A 19,407-nucleotide genomic window follows, 5' to 3' on the forward strand; every position below is an offset into this window, starting at 1 on the left:
GTTTTGGATCACCCCAGACTCATTTACGTAAAAACAGCATTCCTCCCCCAAGAAGAGTCAGGTTCCTCCCTTCTTGGATGTAAGGAGGTTAAGGGCTTGATGGTTCTGTAAAGCGACTGTCACGAGTGAGGTGATCTGTTGCTGGAGGGAGGAGATGCTATCTATACTTAGTTCTTCTGAGAGTTTTTGATAGAATTGAGAGGCAGTAGCAAGGCCTGCTATGCCAGTCCCAGTTGCAGGAAGGATCCCTGCCCAAATTTTAAAAAGTACAATTAGTGCCCTACGGGAGCAGGGGGCACTTCCTGAGAGGGGGGGGCCGAAGTTAGTCCCAGTCCTGTCTCCATCCCTCCATCTGTCTGGATGGTGATGTCAGGGACGAACCAAATGAATATGCAAGAAATCACATTAGGGGGCAGGCAACAGGATAACATAGTTTTACAAAGAAAATATATTCTTAGGGCATGGATGAGGAGCAGGTAAGTGAGTGGTAGTGTTTGGTGGTGTTAGTAAGGCAGAGTATGGGCAGGCGCCGCATAATGCTGACAGTCCCCACTGAGGTGAGATTAGAGGAAAATGAAGAGACATTTGTGGAAACATTGTGGGCTGCATCCACAGGAGGTGACCACAAAAAGTTTCTGGGAGACAGATGAGTCACTCAGGGACAAATCTGATTTGTTGAGGACTGCATCATCCCTGCAGACCTGGAACCTCCATGTTCCAGGTAAGGGGGAGCATTGAGATAGGAGGAAAAACATGGGAAGGATGTGAAGGGTTAGGGAGCCAAAAGAATTTATAGGGTACATTGCCACAATGAAATTGCTACAAAGCATCCTACTGACAGGAGGTAAAGGAGTGCCAGGAGAAACCTTCCTATAATGTTACAGTCTTTTGGGGAAGCTGCTGCCAATCCTGTAGCAAGTACAAGAACAGAGATTATAATAAAGGTTAGGGACATAGGGTTGCATATATTTATCATGTGCTATGATGGCAAACGCATGATAGCAGGTCAGGACCAGTCCTGGAGTAGCTCTTGTGTGAAGGATGTGAAGCAGACCTGCAAGAATGAGAAGATAATTACCAGGGTTGGGGGTTGAGCAGAGGGACCCCTCTGGTTTGGTGTTAACAGATTCTTTGAGTAAAGCCTCAGGTGCTAGTTTTACCAAGGATTTAGTGATACCAAGGGGCCTTTCTTAGTACTTTTACTGCCATGGGAGTGGCGAGAAGTACTGTAAAAGGCCCTTCCCAACCTGGTGAGGGGGGCTTTAGGATTAGGGTCCTAATATACACTTGCTGTCCCAGGCTCAGTTTAAAGTCTGAGGGGGTGGTGGGGAAAGAATGAGGTAATAGAGGTTGGCCTGTTCCCTAAGAAGATCCTTAATGAGTGAAAGAGTAGGGAGATACTGGCCTAAAGGCAATGAGCTGGAAGGGAGAGGTATATAAGTTTGAAGGAGCTGAAGCCAGTGGGCTTGCAGAGAGATGTGTGGAAAGGAGTTGAGAAAGAGGTCTAACGCCTCCATGCAATTGTGTTCTAAGGGTCATGAGTGTTTTGGGATGAGAGTGGCTGGATTTAAGGGAGGGCAAAGGTTTAAAGGAGAACTGGGAATCTTCCTTATGGCTGTTTGTTGTTCAAAAGTTAGTTTAGAGCTTTCTTGTGTTAAAATGGCAGCTGCTGACAAGGCTCATAAACAGGGGCCCATCCCTGGGCTGTGGTGTCTAGTTGTTTATAGAGGTATACAACCAGGGAGAAAATATCTCCTGTCTCTTATCCCAAAACCCCAACCACCAATCCTTGGGTTTCAGTGACATATAGGGTAAAAGGATGAGATAGGCTTGGGAGAGATAGAGCTGGGGCTGCGAGGAGAGTGGCTTTTAATTGCTGGAAGGGAGAATGAATGGGCTTTGTGGGATCTAAGGGAATAGCAGGATCCCCTTTGGCTGCCTCATAAAGTGGTTTTGCAAGCACGCCAAAGTTAGGAATCCATAGGTGAAGATACCCTGCAAGCCCCAAGAAAGAAAGGATTTCACCCTTTGTGTTAGGAGTAGGGAGTTCAGAAACTAGACTCTTGCAATCCCCCATTATTTCTCTGGTGTTGGGGGTGAGGTGGACTTGCTGGGGGACACTTGATATCCCCTGGAGGCCAGGAAATTAAGGAGAGCAACAGTGTGGGCCTGTGAATCCTCATAGGAGGAGCTACAAAGGAGGCGATGATGCACATATTGTATTAAAGTGTTACAGGTTGGAGGAAGTTCAGATAAGTCTTGAGCTAAGGCCTGACCGAAAAAGTGGGGCTATTACGAAAATCCAGAGGTAGTACTGTCCAGGTGAGTTGTTGGGAACATCGTGTACTGGGATCAGTCAAGGTGAAGGTAAACAGGTTTTGACAGGAAGGGTGTAATGGAATAGAAAGAAAGGCATCTTTGAGGTCAAGTACAGAGAAGAAGTGGGTTGTTGTTGGGATGTGGATAGAAAAGTATAGGGGTTAGAAACAATTGGGATTATGGGTAAAATGGCCACATTAATGGCTCTGAGGTCTTGAACTAAATGGTATAAGCCATTAGGCTTTATAACCCGAAGGATGGGTGTATTACAAGTTGAATGGGTGGGTCATAGAAGATGAGGAGAAAGGAGATTGTTTATAAGGGGCTTTAACCCTATTAGTTGTTTATTAGTGATGGGGTACTGTGGGACATGAGGGAAAGAAGAAGGATCCCACAACCTCACAAAGATGGGAGGGTGATGAGTAGTGTTGGAGGGTGAGGAGGTATTCCCATACTATAGGATTAACTTTCTTGGGGGGAAAGGGAAGGATAGAAGTTTCAGGGCCCAGGTCTGGGGCAGCCTGTAACAGGAGTATTGTAGCTGGAGTTAAAGTGTTTAGGGTAAGAGTAGCTTTGAATTTGAAAAGAATGTCCCATCCCAGTAAGGGGGTTGGGCATTGAGGCATTATTAAAAATTTGTGTGTGAATTGGATGTGATATAGGGTGCAGGAAAGGGGTTGAGTGATCTGTGGATGGTATTCTGATCCCATGACCCCTACTATTGTGATAGAGAATGGGGTTGTTGGTCCTGCATATTCAGGAAGGGTACAGTAAGTGGCCCCTGTATTGATGACAAAAGAGATTGGCTTACTTGCTACGAGGCGAGTTACCCTGGGCTCACACGTGGTGATCTCTGTGGAGACCTCAAACCCTGGGCATCATCAGTCCTCCTCCTGGGTGAAGCCAATCAGCTCTGGTAGGGATTGGATGGCCATGAAGCCAAACGCTGTGGGTTGGGGACTGGGCCACTCCCTCTCTGGTGAGTGACACAGTCAATACCCCAGTGATTTGGCTGTTTTCAGTGAGGATAGGGCCTGGGAGGGAGCCTGGGGTTATGACAGGCCCATGCCCAGTGGCCCAGTTGACTGCATTTGAAGCAGTTCTTGGGTAGTTTGCCCCTACAGGCAGCCAGCTTTGGAGTATGTGAGCCTCAGATGGCATTAGCCAGGAGTTGGTATTTGGCCTGATCTCCTTTGTAAAGATCCTTCTTCTCCTCCTCCTCCCTATTGTTAAAAACCTTGAAAGCTGCATTGAGGAAGTCTCTTTGGGTCATATTTGGACCATCCTCAAGTTTTTTTTAGTTTTTTTCAAATGTTAGGTGCTGATTGAGTAATGAAGTGAGAGAGTAAGAGGGCCATGCCTGCAGGGGAGTTTGGATCTATACATGTGTATTTATTTAAAGCCTCAGAGAGGTGGGTTAGGAATTCACTAGGACTTTTAGTGGATCTTTGTGTGATTTCTCTAAGCTTCTCATAATTGACCAACTTGTGAGTAGCCTTTTGGATGCCGTGAGGTAGGTGTGTGATCATGTTGTCCCAGAGATTCTGGTCCCTGTGGCTGGCCTGGTAGTCCCGATGTGGGTCTGTGTGATGAACGGCAATGGCTCCCACAGGCTGCCTACTATTCTGAGCATGTACTTCATCTGCCTGCTGTTGGGTAGTTACCCAGACCTGTTCCCTGCCCTTGTGGGAAAAAGTAGTGGTGAGGATCACAAAAATATCATGCCAGGTGAGATCATAAGACTGGGTGAGATATCTGAATTCCTTAAGATATGTGTCTGGGTCGAACTGGAAAGATCCCAGTTGTTTTTCAATTTGGGAGAGATCAGAAAGAGAAAAGGGGATATGAACCCAGACACTTCACAGAGGGGGTATAAAGGAGCTGGAGATGAGGTGGGGTTGTCACCTGATGTGGGGGGAGAAGGAGAGGTGTTGTGTGGCTGAGGACAAGCATCTCAAGACCAGGTGTGGGGAAGAGAGGGAAAAGGTGGAGGGGCTAGTGAAGGATCTGGAGCATACAGAGGTAGTCAAGGTGACCCATATGGGAGAAGAGTAGTCTGACAGATCAAAAGATTGATCTGAGTCCAGAAAGGGGAGGTCGGGCATGCGCTAGGAGAATGTGAGACGTAGGACAGTTATGACAGAGAGAAGGACACTATCGAAGACAGAGAAAAAGGCTTGAACATAGGAATCTCTCCAGCTTTTGCCATTTCAGTGACAAAGTTGTCTAGGAGAGTATCTAAATCAAGAATGCCATCTTCTGGCCACTGGGATCCATTGTCTAGTTTGTATTTAGGCCAAACCTGATTGCAGTAGGAAATAAGGGATTTAGATTTAATGTCTCCCTAGAGGCCAAAAGGTTGTAAATTGGCCAGGAGACAGTGTAGGGCATAGAGTGTGGCAGTTTGGATCATACGGATCCCATGTAGAGGGTGAGAAAGGAAAAGAGTCCTAGTAGAAAGAGGGTCGTGGGTCTCCCTGGAAGCTGAGAGATTGTAAATCAGCTAGGAGACAGCCCAGAGGCATAGAACATGGAGGTTTGGATTGTGAGGATCCCATTTTGAGGGTGAGAAAGAGGGTGATCAGTACCAGTAAAAGAAGGGTAATAACAAGGAGCATCCTCTTTGGCGCACACCACTTTTTCAAGAGAGAAGCCACCGACCAGCTAATGGAGCATCTTCCAGTAGGGGCATGAGAGGTTTCCTTTGCCAGGTGCCTGAGCTTCTTAGTGAGTAGACAGTAGTCATAGAGAGTAGTGGGGGGAACCCATAGGAGTAGGTAAGACAGATCCACTGACTCACCATGAATTGAAGCCGATGTTGGATATTTTGGTCTGAAATGGCAAAAGCAGAGAGTCCAGAGGCATCCAGTTTGGCAGGTCTGGGAAGGATGGCCAGGGGGTGCTAATGAACCCAAGAGGGGGACCGTCCACTGGTCCAGCCAGGACCCTTCCCAGGTTTGGGCACCATAATGAAAGAAAGTGAGCCAGGTACTGATCAAGCTTTATTAAAGGAGAAGAATCTGCTCTTTCACCTCCTCCATAAAAATGGAGGAGGTGAAAGAGCTAGAAAATCTTAAAAATCAAGTCACCATACATTTACTACCAAAATCCAGTAAAAGAAGTTCTGTGAAGGTAGAAAAGATAAGCTGAACCATCCTCTAAAAGTTTAGGAAAGCCAAATTCAAATAAAACTGAGCGATAGTAAAGTGTTAAAATTGTTATGGGTTGAATTGTGTCCCCACACATTTCATGTGATGAAGTCCTGGTTAGGACTTCAGTATCTCAGAAGTGACCTTATTTGGAGTAGGGTTTTTAGAGAGGTTAAGTAATGATTAAAATTAGGTCAGTAGGGTAGGCCCAAATCCAGTATGACTGGTGTTGCAGTAAAAAGGGGAAATTCAGAGGTAAACAGACAGGGAAAACACCATGTGAAGATTTAGGGTTACACCACAAGCAAAGGAGTTATCAGATTCAGTGAAAGAAGCCTGAAAAGGAAAGAATCAAGGAAAGATTCTTTCCTTGCACCCCTCAGACGGAACCAACCCATCCAACACCTTGACTTCAAATTTAAAGCCTCCAGAATTGTGGGGCAACAGATTTCCATTGTTTAAACCACTCAGTTTATGGTACTTTGTTATGGCAGCCCAGTAAATGAATACAAGGATCAAATCCCATAAAAATTTAACATTGGAAAAAAAAAATTTAAAGGAGCAGAGTAACATACCTACAGGCAATAAAAGCATCTTCACTGAACAAGTGAAAAATATTTTCATAGAACAAATGAAAATTATAATCTGTTTCAAAATGGGATAATATGAAAAATAATATGACAAAATAACCAAGTAAAACAAAATTTAAAATCTCAGATATAAGATGCCAGGCCTTAAGTGAAATAAAACATAAAAAGAAAAAATAATATGAATCAAAAAGTGATAAATAAGTGGTTAAAAAATTTTTATAATAGTTAAATATTAAAGATAGGCAAAGAATATCCTAAGTAGATGAAATTGAAATCCTTGAAGAAGAAAACAAAAACAAAAGCACAAACAGTAAAAAAATATAATTCCAGAAAACTTTTTTTTTAGCTTATCAGTGTGAATTCTTGAACAGGCTGAGAACAGTGACCAATTTAAAAGCCATGGAAATTTCTAGTGCTTGATTGTACCTTGAAATACCATTACATGGGATGCCTGTGCAGCTTCTCGGGTGGGTGGCAAAGTTCTATTTCTTGACCTGAATAAAAATAAATTTTAAGGCATTAACATTATAATAACTCATTATGCTATACATTTGTTTATTAGGATTTACCTATATATGTGTTATACAATAAGAAAGAATTAAAATATGATTTTAGGCTACATAAAATTTGATATTGAACATCTGTACTTTATCCTTACGTTTATTGGACACATTATCTTCATTATTGTCACAACTCTGTTCATTTGAAATAATTAACTAAAGAAAAGAGGTAAGAAAACGGCAGAAAGTAGGTAAAATACACCAAACTTGAGTGCTCCAGTGACTGCTCATTTCAAATTAAGGATTCGAGCAAGCAAACTGTCCAAGATTTTTCTGATAACTTATTTGGGATAAGGAAAATGAAGAAACATCCTATTTTCTTAGCTATTAAAAGTTATACAAAAAATTTTCATCTAAATCTGCTAAGATACTATATATCTCTAGAGCCACAACTAGTCTGAGAGGTGGGAGGAGACACATGGAGCTTTCAGATAGAAGTCTAATTAAGTAGATACAGAACACTTTGCCGTCCTGCACTGTGAATAACTCTGACTAACACATCTTAATAAGCTTCCCCAAATAGCATGACATCTGTTCATCTTCTCTTTTATTTAGGAAGGTAACTAATGAGTCTAACTCTCATTAGGATCTCAGAAACTCTTCTCTCTTCTCAGCATCCAGATTCCTTGAGGCATATGGCTCACCCATTCTCTCTGCCACTTAGTGGTGTGTGGAAAAATTGCTCTAACCCTTTGTTCCTCTTCAGGATAAAAGAGATAAGGGAGGACAACTGAGGGCACCACATATATCCACAGCAAAATTGCTATGCTTCCATAAATAACTGAGTGGACATATGAATGAATGAAAGTCATACTCAAGGAAAAGATGATGTTTTTTATAGTTTAATCATATAATGAGCGCTTATGAACTAGGAACTGGCCTAAGCATTTTACTTTTATTAACTTAATGTACACAACACCATTTGAGAAACACTCTGTTTCTATTTGTCTGTTTGAATATAGAAAACTGAGGCACAGAGAAGTTAAGTATCTTTTACAATATTACCCAGCTTGCAAGAGCATAATCCTGTATATAAGCCAAGTTGTCTGGCTCCAAAGTGCACTTAATGTTCCCCCCACATCATACACTGGCTACAAAGTCAGGTATTCTCTCTGCCAACTTTGCTTTCTCTACTATCCCTGGAAATATGCCTCCCATCTATTGTGTATTATTTTGTTGTTGCTGCTTTTCTTTAGCTTTACGACATTTCTGATTACTATAAAGGAGAAATGCTCCTTCCCAGCTTGTGTTTCCTATTCCACGTGCAGAGACCTCAATGTATTTAGTTTCCTTTCTCTCTCTCTGGCTTTTTATTCACTTACCTAATTGGTCAATTTGGTAAAAATAAACTGGGATATACTAAGCTCAGAAGTGCCTACCAAAAGAGGGCATGTGTTCCCCATCACAATCCTCCATATTATAAATTACACAATGGCAGATGCCTTCCTCTGCAGGGGTTGGGTGAGCAGCAATTTTGAGCAAATAAGCCCTTAACACCCCCAAATTTGGTTCAAGCATGAAGAACACTGGGAGACAAAGCTGATATTTTTCTGGAGCAATTTCTTCATTAAGTGGCATATAGAATCTTTTATGCAGTGACCTGTTGACTGCCATGACCTGGGCAAAAAATAATCTTGGATCCTTGGGGCATTTGGTACTTTTAAATTAGTAGGTCATGCCAGTCTCTGACAGCTTTGTCCAAAGGGTGTTTTTCATTGTCATTGTTGTTTGTTTGTTTAAGATAACGGACTGCAGTCCAGTTGCTATATCTTAAACTTAAAATACCCACAGAAAATGTGAGCAGAGGGAAGCAGACTTAGATAGATCCATAAAAGTCTTAGTAAAAACAGGTTAAGCTGAGGCAAATATTTCATTATACATAGAAGAGAGTCATCTCATTTCCCGGCTATTGGGCTTCATAGGATAGAATATTTGCTGAATTAAACAGCGTGGAGTTGATCAACCTGCACTACGGAGCCCTACGGAGGATCACTGAGGATACAGCCCCTCCAGACCTGCTGTCTCCAATCATGTTTGCGTTCAGGTCCAAACAGACAACTGCAGAAGAGCTGACTAAGTTTGGATTCCTGTGGCTTCAATATATGCTCAAGAGGCACCTGTTCCAAAAGGACTAAGTCTGGCTTGGAAAGGATTAATTACACCAGAGAAATGATCCTTTATCAGGAGACAACTTTCTCAGGCCTAAACAATTCCATGACAAGATTCTGTAGAAACACCATAGCACAGGACCCTAAAATGCCTTCTCAGAAAAGAAGGGAGGCTTTTTCTTCTCATTTTTTTACCTTTTAGAGTCTGCACACAATTCAGTAGTGGTAAGGAGAGAGGGCAATCATTGGAAATAATGGATTGGGAAGAAAAGTACCAGAACATGAGTGCAGTTACCACTAACTTTTGAACTTTGTGACAAGTCAGTAACTTCCCAAATGTCTTAATTCTTATTCTGTGAGAGTCAAAATGTGGATTGTTATCCCTTAAGAATATATAGAACCCAAATAAGTTTAGGTTCACAGGTCATGAATTTTAGACAGCTAGCATAGGCCAACCAGCATTCTAGTAAGGTAAAAACAAAGGTTTTCTCCACCTTTCCTTCTTCACATAGTGATTTAATACCATGGTGTGTGTGTATGTGTGCGTGCATGCACATGTGTTTATAAACCAACAACTACAGTTCTGGGAATATAATTATGTAATTGTAGTTGGGATAATAAGCCAAGGAGCCTAGAATATGTGTTTTCCTAATTTGAGAAGCATGGGCTCAGTGCTAGGATATTCTTATACATCTTATTAACTTCTCAAATTCTTTCAAAGTACAATTTTTAAAAGATTTGATGTTAAACTAATATAATTTCTGAGACCCTGAAGTTACCATACTCATTGAAGTGAAGGACAGTTCAGACTGTAGCTTGTAAAAACTCCCAACCCTACCTTGCCATTGAGAACCCTCATGTCCAGTTGGTCCGAAGTACAAGTAAAAAATAAATTAATTAATTAAAAAGTGATGAAAATGGATTTGACTTAATGAATTTAGAATTTTAACTCAAAGACAGTAGAATTGGACTTTAAAATTTAATTCTTTCAGACTTTATTTCTAAATTTAATTTTTCAAAACAATTCAAATCTTAAATGTTTTATTTATCTTTGGGATTTGAAAATAGAAAAAGGTTTTATTAAAATTTTGGGCATCTCAGTATGGCTGATATTTTATTATTGGGGAGAAAAGTACTTTAAAATTAGATTTCCTTTATAATATTATTTCTTCTCACTAGACACTCTCATAGATTATATTGGACAATTTGTGATAGCAAATAGAATGAAAAATAAACTTTCAGCTTTGCACACAGAATGATCCTGGAAGAAATTTAACTAAAAGACAAATTTGACCCATTTGAGAGATTTCAGAGAGTATAAACTTAATTTATTCTGCTGACCAATAGTCAAAGGAAGAGCCCTAAAGGAGCAGTCTTTGGTACTTGGAGACTAGCCTTATCGGGTTGGAGCCATATCATTCTGATAGGTGGTAACCATAGTTACTACATTACTGGTCTATTATTTACTTGTGTTTATGCCTAATAGGTTAAAAGGAAAAATAAGGGCTGGAAATACTCTGCCCTCTCCCTTGCTCCTTGGCCTTCCAGAGAAGTGATGTGGTCCAGGAGCTTGGGGGATGTATTGGATTGAATTATGCCCCTCCCAAACTCGCTGAAGCTCAAATTGAGTTTTACGTATTAGAAACTTAGCCTCCACTGTGACTGTTAAGAGGGTGGGAAATCCTATTACGTAATTGAAAGGTGGAGCTTTAAAGAGTTGATTGGATTGTAGGACTGTGCAGTAGCGAATGGATTAAAAATCGTTGTCCTGGGGGTGGTTCTGTTTCCATCATCTTGCAATGTGAGACCCCTGGGTCACTGTTGCCACCACCAGATGGACTTTGGACTTCCCAGGCTCAGAAACTGTAAGCCAAATGAACCTCTGTTCTTTATAAATTACCCAGTCTCAGGTATTCTGTTATAACAACACAAAACGGACTAATACAGGAGATAAGGTAAATTGGTGCTCAGTATCCATTGTATAACTCCTTCTAGTGTGCCTTGCTCTAATGCAGACACTGAGAGTTAAGCACTACTTTCCTAGATACTCTGTCTTCATCAGGAACAAAGTTAACACTGTACTCTTTCACTACTGATTCTTGTTGTAGTTCTCAAATGGCTCAGAACTTGAAAGGGATGCATACTATTTCCTGGACTTCCTCACCACACACTACACTGAAAAGGGACTATATGCTGATTGTAGAAAATCTGGAAAATACAAGACAAAATACTGGGTTCTTTTTATTTCAAGTCCCTTGACTTTTCCTTACTAATTGATGGAATATTTTTAATATTTACAGGCAGCAATCTTTTGTCTAGCAAATACAATTAACTAGCATTGCATCAAATTGATAACCCCCACTACTCCAATCCGTTCTTCATATCATTGTAAAAGTAATCTTTATAATATTTAAGTTTAACAATATTAGTCCTCTGCTTGAAATAATCTATTTCAGGCAAGATAAAGTTGAAATTCCTCATTCAAACAATATCCTCATTTGTCTGGCCATTGTCTACAATTTCAACCTTCTTCCTACATTGGTTCCCCTGGTTACTCAGTTACCACTTTTGCACTCCTCAAACCCACTCTCCACATAATGTATCAGAAATTTGAATATGATCATTTCCTTGTCCTGCATAACACCCTGTGAAATTCCCTTATCATCTAGTACGTAAAATGCAAGCTCATTAAAATAGCTTTCAAGGTCACCCATGATCTTACCCTAGCCTAGTGCTGCAGCCCCATTTTCTGCTAGGATTGACTTCACACTTCATTTTCTAACAATATGAAACTGTGTATGGAGTCCTCAGGGACACAACATAATTCCTAACCCCTGAGTCTTTGCTCATATACAGTCTTGTTTTTGCAATGCCATCCCTTTCTCTTTTACAGGCTCTCTTCTAATTTTGAAGTCTCAACTTGGATGTCCCTTCCTCCAGATCTCCAAGAGAAATGAAAAGGCACTTCCTGCATGCAGTCATAATATCCTGTGCAGACATTTCTGATAGCAATTGTACATCATTTATAATTATCTGATTGAATAAATTCCCCCATGTCTGTCTCTAGGGACAATGACTTAATTATATAATTACTTCCCCAATGACTGAAGAATAGAAGGCACTCAATAATTATATATTGAATTGAACAGTGACTAAATGAAAGAATATATTCTATGGTTAGCACTCACAGAGAATTACTGGAAAAACATTAAATGCATCTTGCAATTTCAAAGACTGTTGAAGATAGCAATATCTTTCATATTTAACACATAAAACCTTTTCCCAGCAGTTCCACTTATAGAAAATAGCATATACATACATACACGTATATATATACACACACATATATGATATATGTATATATATATATCATACTCACAAAGATAGTTCTTTGCACTGTAATGGCAAGTAAATTGTAAACCACTGTAATGGTTACTTTTATGTTTCAACTTGGCTAGGCCATGATACTCAGTTTTTGGTCAAATACCAGCCTAGATGTTGCTGTGAATATTTTTTCAGATGTGATTACCATTTAAATTTGTAGATTTGTAGTAAAGCAGGTTACCCTCCATAACGTGGATGGGCCTCATCCATTCAGTTGAAAGCCTTAAGACAAAAGATTGAAGCTCCTGGAGAAGAAAAGAATCCTGCTCCAGACTGCCTTTGACCTCGAGACGGCAACACTAATTCTTCCCTGAATCTCCAGAGTGTTTGCCTGCCCTGAAGATTCTGGACTTGCCAGCCCCCATGATCACATGATCCAATTCTTTAAAATTTCTCTCTCTCTCTCTCTCTCTCTCTCTCTCTCTCTCTCTCTCTCTCTGTCTCCTTCTTGAAAGATAGAAAATAGATAGATTGATAGGTAGATAGATAGATGTATACATATGTAGATATATACAGACACTGTTGGTTCTACTTCTTTGGAGAACCTTGACTAACACAACTAATATTTTATGCCTGTTCTCACACACCTTTTCTTCTGGAAGTTTTCTTTTACTGGATTAATGGTCACCCCTCTTCCTCTTTTTACTTCTACCTGACAATACAAAACCATATTCCAGCAATTCAATTCATGAATCACCTTTTCTCAGAAAGCTTTTCTGATTCACTCTTTCCAATTAGAACCATTTACTGCTTTCTTGGAGTCACCCCAAACCCTGAAAAATACATAAAATATTCAAAATAATGTATTTTTCTAAATATATGTATATATGTTTTAGATATATTTTTGTCTTCTAAATTTTTGTTTCTGTGATGATTTATTCATTCAACAATTTCATGACTACTAAACGCCAGGCACTTTTCTGGTACTGATGAGAGAGTTAAGAAATCACAAAAATCTGTGTGCTCATGTAGTTTATTTTCTAGTAAGAAGAATATGGCAATAAACAAAGCAAAGAAGTAAAATATGCTTACCTTTGAGTCTCATGTCTTCAGTCTCTTTCATCTACTTTTCCTCTCTATTGATTTCTTCTACTGACTCCTGAGACTCCTCCTCTTATTTTTGAATATTATATCTCTTGTATTATTGTCAACCTCTTCTGCGTTACTCAAATTGTCATAATTCATCCAGTAGCTTAAACTTGTAGCTCCTGAACATTCCTTTCTTTACCTCCTATCCTCCAATGTCATTCCCTCCTTTCTTTTTTAGCATCTCTTGTTAACAATAACTGCAACCCCTTAACGTTCTTATTTTTGTCCCTTCAGCTAGCCAACTACAACTTCCCATTTTTTTTAGTTTACTCACTTAGTTCTAACACATCTTTGGTTCCACATTAATTCTGTACCTTAAACTCCTCCTGCCCTCACTTCTCTCCTTACCTAGTTATTATAATCCTTTGAATACATCATATCTCTTGTTGACATGCTCACTTGATTAAAACATAACTTTGGTTAAATCCAACAGTAAACCAACTTCAGGTGAGAATCCCCACAACTGAATGTATCTGAGAAAGAAAAAAATTTTAAAAACACAGTGCTGCCTACTCTCACTTCAATATCTTTATCAGTAACCTCAAGTGGTCCTTAATACTTCCTGAAAAACTCATATTTCTCTATTCCATGCTTCCATTTTTCTGAATGACTGTTTCACACCTTTTTTTCTCTTTATTTCTCCATCACTGTCATTCCTTTCTTATTTTCAGCTTTGACCTTATTTCAAATTTTACAAAAACAACAAAAAAATTGAGTCAAAGGAGATTTTTTGAAGCCTGCCCCACACACATCCATACAGGTCTGTGCATCTATGACAGTACACTTCAGTTTATCTTCTGTTTCTATGGAGGGTTCATGTATGATCCCAGCTAATACAACCACTCCACTTGCACAACAGGTTTTATTCTCTCTTTCCTAATCAAGAATATGCCCCTTCTGCATCTCCAATTTTTCCCTTATACTTATCACTCCAATCAATATATGAGGATGATATTTATTTCTCCACCTTAAAAGAAACCCTTTCTCAAATCCTACTTCACTCTTTACTACTAGCCCATTGCTCTTTTCCTTATAGCAAACTCCTCAAAAGATATGGCTATACTCATTTTCTCCTATTTTTCTCTCTCATTCTCTCTAAAGCCCTTTCCTGCTAGAAGTTTGGCCCACCCTTCCAACAAAACTACTCCTAAATGTGACCAATGTTACTGATGTTGCAAAACCCAAAGGTCAGTTTGAGTTCTCATAAATTTGACTTATCGGCAGCATCTGAACCAGTCAATTATTCTCTATTCCTTTACACACTTTCTTTACTTGGCTTCTAGGAATTCAAAATCGTCTCGTTTTTTCCTATGTGTTAGGTGTACTTTCTCATTCTCTTCTGCTGGTTCTTCCCTCTTTTTTATCTCTAAACATTGATGTCTAAAGGCACAGTCCTTAGCTTCTCTAAATGTATTCTCCAGATAACCTCATGTCCTAAATACCATCCACCAAATGTACCAAATTTATATTGCCGTCACATACCTCTTCCTGCAACTTCACAGTTATATGACCAAATGTCTCCTCGACACCTCCACATGAAAGCAAAGAGGTGTCTCAATTTTAACATGTCTAAAACTAAATTTCCAGTAACAAGTAACTACCCTCTGGCCAACAGATAACATGAACCAAGAATGGGAAGGGGCTGCATCTCCAAGTAAAAATTGAAGCTGTGACCAAGGTGTTATAGATGCTAAGAAAGAAAAACAAATAAGATCTACCATACTCAAATTACTAGATTGACTGGAGACTGAAATTAAATCACCAATGCAATCGTTCAAATGTAAACACTATGCAAATAGTTTGCAAGTCCCAACAGGAGCAGCTCTTTGTAAACGCTGTACATTATGCTCAAGAAGTTATAGATCCTGTGCTGTATTCATGCAAACATAGCAGATGGTTATGCAAATGAAGTACATGCTCTAAATCTTGGTAGTAAATTTAATTAATTATGAATGTATGAAATGGAATAATTTCAAGATACTTTCCATTTAAGGACAGTTTGAAAAGAAGTCTCATACTTTTCAGTAAAATCTAAGTGGTTGTAAAGCTAATAGGCATTATAAAGACTTAGCATGTTTTCTTAAGGCATTTTTTTATTATAAGTGTAATTAAGTTTATAAATACTGACATATCTTCCTGAATTTAAACCATACTCAAATCTCAGAAAGATAGAAAAATATATCAAACATTTTCAAAGTACAATAGTATCATTCCATAAATGTGTACCTATGGGACTTGTTTATGAGCATCATACAGCCATCAAAAAATTGGAACAGGACCAAACTTGGGTCAAATTTCCTATAGAATTTAATTATTGGGGAATATAAAAATGAGAAATACTGATAAGTGCATTAACATAGGTTTCCATAGTGACAGAAAATATTTTTAAATCCTTGTCTTTATTTTTGTGGGTATGTTTGTTGTTTCTTAGTTTGAAGCAGAATGAAATTTCAAAGGCTATAAATAAAGGATTCAGTACAGCCGGATGCTGGTCGTATACAGTACAGCTGGGTGACAGTATAGCCACAGTCAGTACGATTTATAGGAGTCCTTTAGCCTTTCTGGATCTAAGGTTTTACATCTCTAAAATGAGGAATAAGATTAGATAAGTGTTTAATAGAGTGCAATGTTTTAAAAATGTATTATTTACTTGCTGGTATTCTTCTTAACTGTGAGATTTTATAAATGATTATGTAAACTGATTTTTCTTGTTACTTGCATGTCATTCAATTTGGATTAACACCTAAAGAGACCGTATGTCTCCACTTCCAAGAAATAGCCAGGTTACAACATTAGATTATTATCTTTATGTTAAAAGAGAAAAAATGTGGAATTTCAAAACATAATGTAACAACTAGCAAATATTATAAACTAGAACAAATAAATTGGCATGCCACTTTAAAAGTTAAACAATAAATTTTTTACATATGCATCAACAGGATTAGAATTCCTATGAACTATAAGCATAAGAGTTTTTTTATCTGAGCACTTTAAAAATGAAATATAAGCAATTTTTCAGTTTTCTTGCTTAGGGAAAAATATACAAAATACATCTTTTATGAGTATTAAATCTGCCATTTTCTTAAGTGTAGTGATATTAAATGTTCATGTGTGCAACATCATTTTTCCTCTATAGGAGGTAGCTAAAAGGCAAGATGATTGTATTGTGTCTGAGGATGAGAAAGAAGTACTTCTGCATTAAAATCAAGATTAAGCCAACTTTCACTTAATAAACTTATTAGATAGAGCAACTAAGAAAAGGGAGAGGTTACAGTAAAGTATAAATTATGTATTGTGAGTAAAAATAGTATTTAGAAGAGAAGACAAAAAGAAAATTCAGTGAGGAAATTACTGGAAATAGAGGCATAAGCTATGGATATAAAAGAATTTTGAGTGTGAGGTTCAGAAGATGGAATGGAGAATGCGGACAGAAAAGAAGACTGAATAAATGTGGTAAAAGAAGGAAAGTGATTTTTAAATGTATCAGACATGATTTCTCTGACAATTTTTAAAATGTTACAAAGACGTCATGTACAGCTGTGAATTTCTAACTATTATTTTACAAAAGTCTACATGTATACTTCTCCAAAACAAACGAAAAAACTCCATTTTTGCTAATAATGTACTGTTTTCATTTTCGACTCATTTTCTATTGGGAGACATTCTTAAGTGAATGCAATTTTTGCTCGATGGGGGATTTTTGCTACTCTTACTGCAACCAAATGGAAGCACTGATAGAAATGGCAGGACTTCATATTGTAGATTAAGTTATTATATTACTACAGAATGACCCAAATTCACAATCAGTATAGTAAGGCAACACATGAGCCATTTTGCATGGAATCAAAAAGGAAACAAAAGTCATTGTTGTCTTAAAGCAAAAGTATTTGAGTGCATGAGATAATTACTACCTACTTCCAATTTCTTAAGGAGAAACGATATAGCTTCAAAAGTGTAGTGTAAATATTTAGACACTTTAGTGCCAGTGCATGAAATAATCTTTAAAATTTAGCTTTTGTCTTCCCAAAATTGCAACGCTTTCTATGGCATTTAATATAAATATATATTCAGAGAAATGAGGTAATTGGTTTTATCTACGCCAGTCCCTAAACAAAGTTAACTTGCTTAAAAATTACTATTGCTCAAAAAAAAAAATTAAAATAAATAAATAAATAAATAAATAAAAATAAAAATAAAAATAAAAATTACTATTGCTCTTTTCCAAGAGAAGAATCTATCGTTAGAAAAATGATGATTCCTGACAATCATGTGGCAAAGCTTGCAACTCAAATCAGATATTGATAGCTGTCTAAAAATATTATTTCTATATTATAAAATACATTAATGTGTAGCATATTATAAATCGCATATAATATAAAATTTTATATATTATTGTATTTTTATTTACTATTTAATGAGTAAATATATGTAAATTGCTTAGAAGTACACGTAGTATATAAGAAGACCTATTGTGTATTAGCTACTAAGTATTCCACTTCCTTTTCATAATCAAAACACCTTAAAGAGAATTTATGACTTTCCCTTATATATAAGAAATTTCTTATTTTGTTAAATGTATCACATTTTTCTACTTCTCCAAATCGAAATCCCAAATTTATTTGTACTTTCTCTCTCTCTCTCTTTCTCTCCTGCCACTACCGCCACACACTGCCCTCACATTTTTATTCAGGAAATAAAACTTTATATCCACAGTTTTCATCAATTTGGGTTGTCTTTTTACTTTTTTCTAATATTCAGAACACTTCACTTGTGCTGTAGTTAATCTGCTTTCTTACAGTTTCCTTATATTGTGCATTACTGCTATATTGTTATTCCTATAATATTTTCTTTTGTCCTACCTTCCTGCTTAAGAACTTAAAGTGGATTACTATAATCTAGACACCTAATACTAATAATTTCTTCCTGACATCATCCATCTTTCATGGTTAAACTCAGATACTCATCTTTTTTTCTTATCCTACTCCTTTATATACACAATCTAAAATTAATCATACAGATAATAGGAAAATTTTTACAATGCACAATTATTCATATAATATCTTATTTTCATCAATCTGGTTATTTTATAGATTTATGCAGGAGAAAAATGTGTCATGTTCTAGATTTAAGTTACTCAAAGTCTAGATAACATTGACATGGTCATATGTCTCCACATGTATGACATTAAATTTTGAAAATAACAATGAGCAACTTCTTTTTTTTCCAACCCTAGTGTAAGAATCTTCCAACCCTAGTGTAAGAATCTAATGTCTAGGAAAGCTATAAAGTAGTCTTTTTAAAATCTCAAAATCAAAATTTAAAGTGGTAGGGTCCCTGAGGAAGAGTACAGTAAAAGTCTTATTTTTTTAAATAGCCAAATGGGTTATTAGGATCGAGAGAAAAAAGTAGGACAACATTTGAGTTTTTTAAAATGAAAGTATGATAACACTTTTAACTGGTAAAATAATTTAGCTAAGTTGATAATAAAATATAAGTTGTTTTAAAATTTTTCATTAGAAAAATTAAAATCATTTTTTGGTGGTGTCTTTAAGGTTTTCTGTGTATATGACCATGTCATCTGCAAATAAGGATAATTTGACTTCCTTCTTTCTGATTTGGATGCACTTTATTGCTTTCTCTTGCCTTATTACATTGGCTAAAATTTCCAGTACTCTGCTGAACAAGCATGGGGAAAGTGGGCATCCTTGTTATGTTATTATACACCAATAATAAAATGTCCAAAGAAGAAATCAAGAAAGTAATCCCACTTGCAATAGCTACCAAAAAAATGAAATACTTAGAAGGAAACTTAACCAAGGAGGTGAAAGACCTCTAAAACGAAAACTATAAAACATTGGTGAAAAAAATTGAAGAGGACACAAATAAATGGAAGGATATTCCATGTTCATGGGTTAGAAGAGTTAACATCATCAAAATGTCTGTATTACCCAAAGAAATTTACACATTCAATGCAGTCCTTATCAAAATACCAATGACATTCTTCACAGAAATAGAAAAAAGTCTTGAACTTTCTAAGGGACCGCAAAAGACCCCGGATAGCTAAAGCAATCTTGAACAAAAAGAACAAAGTTGGAGGCATCACACTTCCTGATTTCAAAATATACTTCCAAGCTATAGCAACCAAAACATCATTGTACTGATATAAAAATAGACAAATAGACCAATGCGACAGAATGGAGAGCCCAGA

Source organism: Cynocephalus volans, chromosome 9, assembly GCF_027409185.1.
Source record: "Cynocephalus volans isolate mCynVol1 chromosome 9, mCynVol1.pri, whole genome shotgun sequence".
In the NCBI taxonomy this organism is placed as follows: Eukaryota; Metazoa; Chordata; class Mammalia; order Dermoptera; family Cynocephalidae; genus Cynocephalus; species Cynocephalus volans.